This window comes from Cherax quadricarinatus, chromosome 1, assembly GCF_038502225.1.
Source record: "Cherax quadricarinatus isolate ZL_2023a chromosome 1, ASM3850222v1, whole genome shotgun sequence".
Lineage (NCBI taxonomy): Eukaryota > Metazoa > Arthropoda > Malacostraca > Decapoda > Parastacidae > Cherax > Cherax quadricarinatus.
In genome coordinates, this window is record NC_091292.1 from 14,256,301 (window position 1) to 14,262,314 (window position 6,014).

A 6,014-nucleotide genomic window follows, 5' to 3' on the forward strand; every position below is an offset into this window, starting at 1 on the left:
CTTAGCACATTCCAAAACCCAGCACTGATGTATACTACCTCACTCTCCAGGAGTAGCTCCACGGTAACTCGACCAGCATCCTTATGTTCACGGTGAAGGTGTCATCTTCACAGTGAACATGACGGTCAGGGATCGTTTATACTAGCGATCAATGTTGCTGTGGTACACATCTGTTACCATAGCACTATGAATGTGTTTGTGTGTGTGTGTGTGTGTGTGTGTGTGTGTGTGTGTGTGTGTGTGTGTGTGTGTGTGTGTGTGTGTGTGTGTGTGTGTGTGTGTGTGTGTGTGTGTGTGTGTGTGTGTATTAGTTTGTATTCATGTATACCTATATGTGATTGCAGGGGTCGAGTCTCAGCTGCTGGCCCCCGGTGGTGTATAGTGAGAGTATAGCACCTGGAACTCAACTTAGAGTACGTGTTGAGGTGTAGAGTAAGAGAACAACACCTTCAATTCACCCTAGAGTGCGTGTGGTGCTGTAGAGTGAAAGAACAACACCTGGAACTCACCTTAGAGTGCGTGGTGGTGTAGAGAGTACAGCACCTTCAACTCACCTCAGAGTGCGTGGTGGTGGTGTAGAGAGAACAGCACCTGGAACTCGCCTTAGAGTGCGTAGTGGTAGTGTAAAGTGAGAGAACAACACCTGGAACTCACCTCTCCTCCAAGTGTCAATGTGTTTACTGTAGCTAAGGTACCATCACCATGATGACCCCAGAGTACTTCCCCCCTCCCACCTCCTCTCCGTATTCCACTCCCCCCGCCACCCTTTTCCCCAAATTCTGGGTTGCTATCAGAGGTTACCTGTAGCTCACTGGCGAGAGCATTCGTCTCACAATTACAAAATCCCGGGTTCAATTTACTGGCACAGGGAAAACATATGGGTAAGTTTTCTTACACCCCTGCTGTCCCTGCCCACTTAACCTGCTGCCCCTGGCCCACCTAGCAATAAACAAAGGCACCTGTGTGTTAGCCAAATGTTGTGCATCGCATCCTGGGGAAAATGTGAGAGAAAATTCCAGTACGCGCTGGAATGTTGTATCTTGTGTAAGAAAACACTCCAGTACGTGCTGGAATGTTGTATCTTGTGTAAGAAAACACTCCAGTACGTGCTGGAATGTTATATCTTGTGTAAGAAAACACTCCAGTACGTGCTGGAATGTTGTATCTTGTGTAAGAAAACACTCCAGTACGTGCTGGAATGTTGTATCTTGTGTAAGAAAACACTCCAGTACGTGCTGGAATGTTATATCTTGTGTAAGAAAACACTCCAGTACGTGCTGGAATGTTGTATCTTGTGTAAGAAAACACTCCAGTACGTGCTGGAATGTTGTATCTTGTGTAAGAAAACACTCCAGTACGTGCTGGAATGTTATATCTTGTGTAAGAAAACACTCCAGTACGTGCTGGAATGTTGTATCTTGTGTAAGAAAACACTCCAGTACGTGCTGGAATGTTGTATCTTGTGTAAGAAAACACTCCAGTACGTGCTGGAATGTTGTATCTTGTGTAAGAAAACACTCCAGTACGTGCTGGAATGTTATATCTTGTGTAAGAAAACACTCCAGTACGTGCTGGAATGTTGTATCTTGTGTAAGAAAACACTCCAGTACGTGCTGGAATGTTATATCTTGTGTAAGAAAACACTCCAGTACGTGCTGGAATGTTGTATCTTGTGTAAGAAAACACTCCAGTACGTGCTGGAATGTTATATCTTGTGTAAGAAAACACTCAGTACGTGCTGGAATGTTATATTGTGTAAAAAAGACAGATTGAACATTAAAATGGTATAAAATACCGACACTCCAGCCTTGTTAATAAACTAAAGTACCTGCTGCAAGTTTTCGTTTTTTTTTTTTTTTTTTTTTTTTGCAAAAGGAATTAATGAACCTAATGATGTCAATTAAAAAACAATAAACACCATCACCCAGGTATCTATGTTGGTGTAATTTTCATTTGCAAATGTTGTGGTTCGGCTCTTAACTTTGTGTCGACTGATTTCAGGTGGAACTATTAAGTGTACCTGCTGCTACTGTCACTTACTGGTGTGTTCTGGCTCTATGTTACTCTGGCCCTGTACTAGTGTTTACCAACATCTCGACTGCTGCGATGTGTAGAAACATACCTAGTTGGATGAATCTTTTTAGAGCCAGCTGGCCTAGCGGTTAACTCACTGGCCTGGGAGTTTTAGGGCTCCCCAAACACAGGTTCGATCCCCACCTGTTCTGTGATTTCCAAATAATTTCCTTTTTCTGGTCCTTCAAACCAGATGTGGAATGTATACAAATGAATAGGCTGCAAAGCCTAGCATGGCACAACTCCGATGTGACGTACCAACGCATCAGGCTAGTTAGGTCAGACAAGCTGATTAATTAGCACAATCAGGAATCTGAGTATTTGCTGACTTCGAAGGAAGTGGGAATGAGTAATTGCTGACTTCACTGAATTAAAATTATTACCCCTCCTTCAAAAGAAGGGGGGTGGGGGTTCTAAATTTTAATTCAGTGAAAGTTGAGTGAGTTTTTTTCGTCTTTGCAAAAAAAGACTATTTCGCACTGTGTATTTTTTTGTGTTGCAGTTGTTTGCTAGCTGATATTGATCAGTGGGATTTATTATTATTCATTGCAATACTCACTACATTAATCACTCACAGTAAAATTAAAATTCCTAGGATAAGCTATCACATTCGTATATCGCACTGAACGGGTTAGCTGCTGTTAAACCTCAGTTTTATACCACATGTTTCTAGTCCCTTATACTTAATTAACGGTCGAACGTTTTTTCTCATAAAAACTCGTGACTGGGTTGCGGTTGTGGCCATTACAACCCTTCTTAGTAAAAGTGGATGAGCTTTTCGATGGCTGTATCTGAGTGGCTACGGTCGTGGGACTGGAAATCTGAGGATCGGTATGAACTGCAGTAACTGATGCAGACAAGTGGTTTAAATAGACAAGTGAGCAAAAACTAGAATATATTAAAAAAAAAGCATTCTGATCCTGGGACCTATATCACTTCCAAGGTCCTAGGACGAAAACATGTTCTAATAAATATGTCCTAGTGTTTTTACTCATGTCTTTTTTTAATCAATCCAAGGACTGCCAGACCATGGGTACAAATACCACTCACTCTGAAAAAAAGACATATACATAGCAAACTTTGTTGTAACACGTTCTTTCTGAGCGAAATGTTGACACAAAAGCTTGTTCTGGTCGTGTGTATTTGGTGAGCTCATCACTGCAAACACTCTTCAATGTTTACTTACTATTTAAAGGCAATGAGGGTGCAACAGACCAGCAACCAGATTCAGAGAACCGTGGAGGCGTCTTAGGCTGAGTCCTGGGGGACACTATCATGTCTACCCGTATACTTGATTCAAACAATTATTGTGTGGCATCATGTTATTGTTCTTTAGTTAGGCCTACATTAGACATAAATTAATGTATTCGTAAGTAAAATTGATGTCTAGGAAAGGATATTTTGGCTTTTGCAGAGCACTTAAAGAAAAAAAATTAGATTCTTTAAAACTTTACCACAGCCTAGTGTCTCTCAATATTGTACATTAATTAGTATGTAATCAAACATTGGTATATAAATAAACTGAGCTTCATGTAAAAGAAACGTATGGTTATGTATTAGAAAAAAAATTGATGTTTCATTTAGGCTTCATGGTGGCTGTTATACATCATGGTGACCTTCAGTGACTTAACTAATGGAGTTATAGTCTGAGCTGTTTTTGTGAAAGTTGCATTATAATGCAACATGTCAATATTAAGATGGCTGGTATGTCGAGATTCAACAAGGAAAGAAAGTTCTGCTGTCCGATGAAACGACATGACTTCAGGTGTTGGCTGATCAGTGTCACCTAGTATTGAAAATAGACTCGTATATTGTACTTGAGGACACTAATATGTGTCCTCAACTACAATCACATGTGATGTACATCTGGGAAGACTTCTTTCTCTTCAGAAAACTTTTGAACGATTCATATTACCCCTTTGTTATGTATGCCATTTTGTTTGCCACGTATTGTAAAAGATTGTTATTTGCCAGTGCTAGGTAGGTCCAGCTCAGTCACACAACCATTCATGTGTCTCGCCAACTTATATTTAAATTTATCCAAAATTGTCGCTTCACCGGGACTTAGTTCCTCTCATTTGATAGGTAAAACTGGTCAATTAGGAAGAACTAATTTAAAATTACGTCCTTTCTAAAAATTTTCTCTTACACATTTAAAGATACATTTTCTCATTTATGTTAATATAAAAAAATTAATGATTTTGTACCAAAAGAACCTTAGGAAACTTACCTAACTTTATTATAACAAGCGCAATTTAATTTAGCCTAATCCAGCTGAATATATTTTATGTAAGTTTATAGTAATGTAATAATTAAGAAACACAATGAAATATATTTTTTTCGTTAGGGTAAGGACACTTGGTCCCAAAGATGAGGAGGTACTTGTACCTCCTCCCATGGGAGACTTAAGTCTCGAGACACTCCCCAGATAGGGAGCCAAGGCCGGGTCACCACTACTTGGAAAAGACCAAGGCCTGAGTTTGCTACCACCTGCAGCTCACAAGACTGCCATCCCCACGAGCCCCTTTGGGGCGGGGCAGATGGCAGACCAGAGGCCTAGCTTCTCCCTACGAGCCCCTTTGAGGGCGAGGAATGTGGCTAGGCCTGGGGACAGTTGGTCCCAAAGATGAGGGGGTACTTGTACCTCCTCCCATGGGAGACTTAAGTCTCGAGACACTCCCCAGATAGGGAGCCAAGGCCGGGTCACAACTACTTGGAAAAGACCCGGGCTGGGAGAATACCGGCGAAAAAAAAAAAAAAAAAAGACTGATTGATCGACACCATGTCTAACCCTTCTAGGGTAGGGTAGGTGCCTGAGCCAGAGCTTGCAGATAACAAGACTATCATTCCCATTAGCCCCCTTGGGGCGGGAATGGCAGACCAGAGAGGCCTAGCTTGTGGCTAGGCCTGGGGACAGTTGGACCCAAAGATGACGGGGTACTTGTGTCTCCTCCCATGGGAGACTTAGGTCTCAGACACTCCCAAGACAGGGAGCCAAGGCCGGGCCACCACTTGGAAAAGGCCCGGGCCGGGAGAATACCGGCGAATCTTTAATAATAATAATAATAAGACTGATTTTTGCAAAATTATTACACACACGAATTATCGCTTGCCTTATTCGGCAAGAAGAGCGTTGCTGTTTTAAGCCACAATCGCAAGCTTTATCTGTTCGGCACATTATGTATGTACTCACCTAATTGTGGTTGCAGGGGTCGAGACTCAGCTCCTGGCCCCGCCTCTTCACTGTATGTATGTATATATCAACACTGCTGTAATATTCACCTACTTGAGGATAAAATCAGATTGCATTGTATCACCGATTTTCTTTTAATAAATATTTATTTATGTAGCTGCAGAAATATTTGCTGACAGTCTTTGAAGAAAATAAAGGATTGCATTTTCTTGCTCAAATATTTGTTGTATTGAATAAGAGTAAACACAGTATTTGACCCCCATGAACAGTTGTTTTTATCAACAATTCATGTTTTCAGTGAAGACAAAAAATTTCTTTTAAAACGTCTAAATAATAGAAGACTTAAGGTTATACTTCAGCTTTATATATTTTTGGGAAGGCCTCGTTTAGATCAGGCTGCCCAGTCCTGGTCTCCATATTGCAGAATGGACGCAAATGCGCTGGTACACAAGAGATACTTATCGTGTGAGACGATGACCATCTTGGTGTGGAAGACTATTAACCTTATCAATGTAATAAAAGTTTACAATGTAAAGTAAAAGGACACAAGTGCAACTAATGTGACATTTTATTGTGGCAACGTTTCGCTCTCCAGGAGCTTTTATGTTACCCAAGTAATAGCTTTTATATCCTTTTACTCATGTACGAATTAATTGTTCTACCATATTGTATTACTACTACTACTACTACAACAACTTTTATCACTACTACTACTACAACAACTTTTATCACTACTACCACTACCACT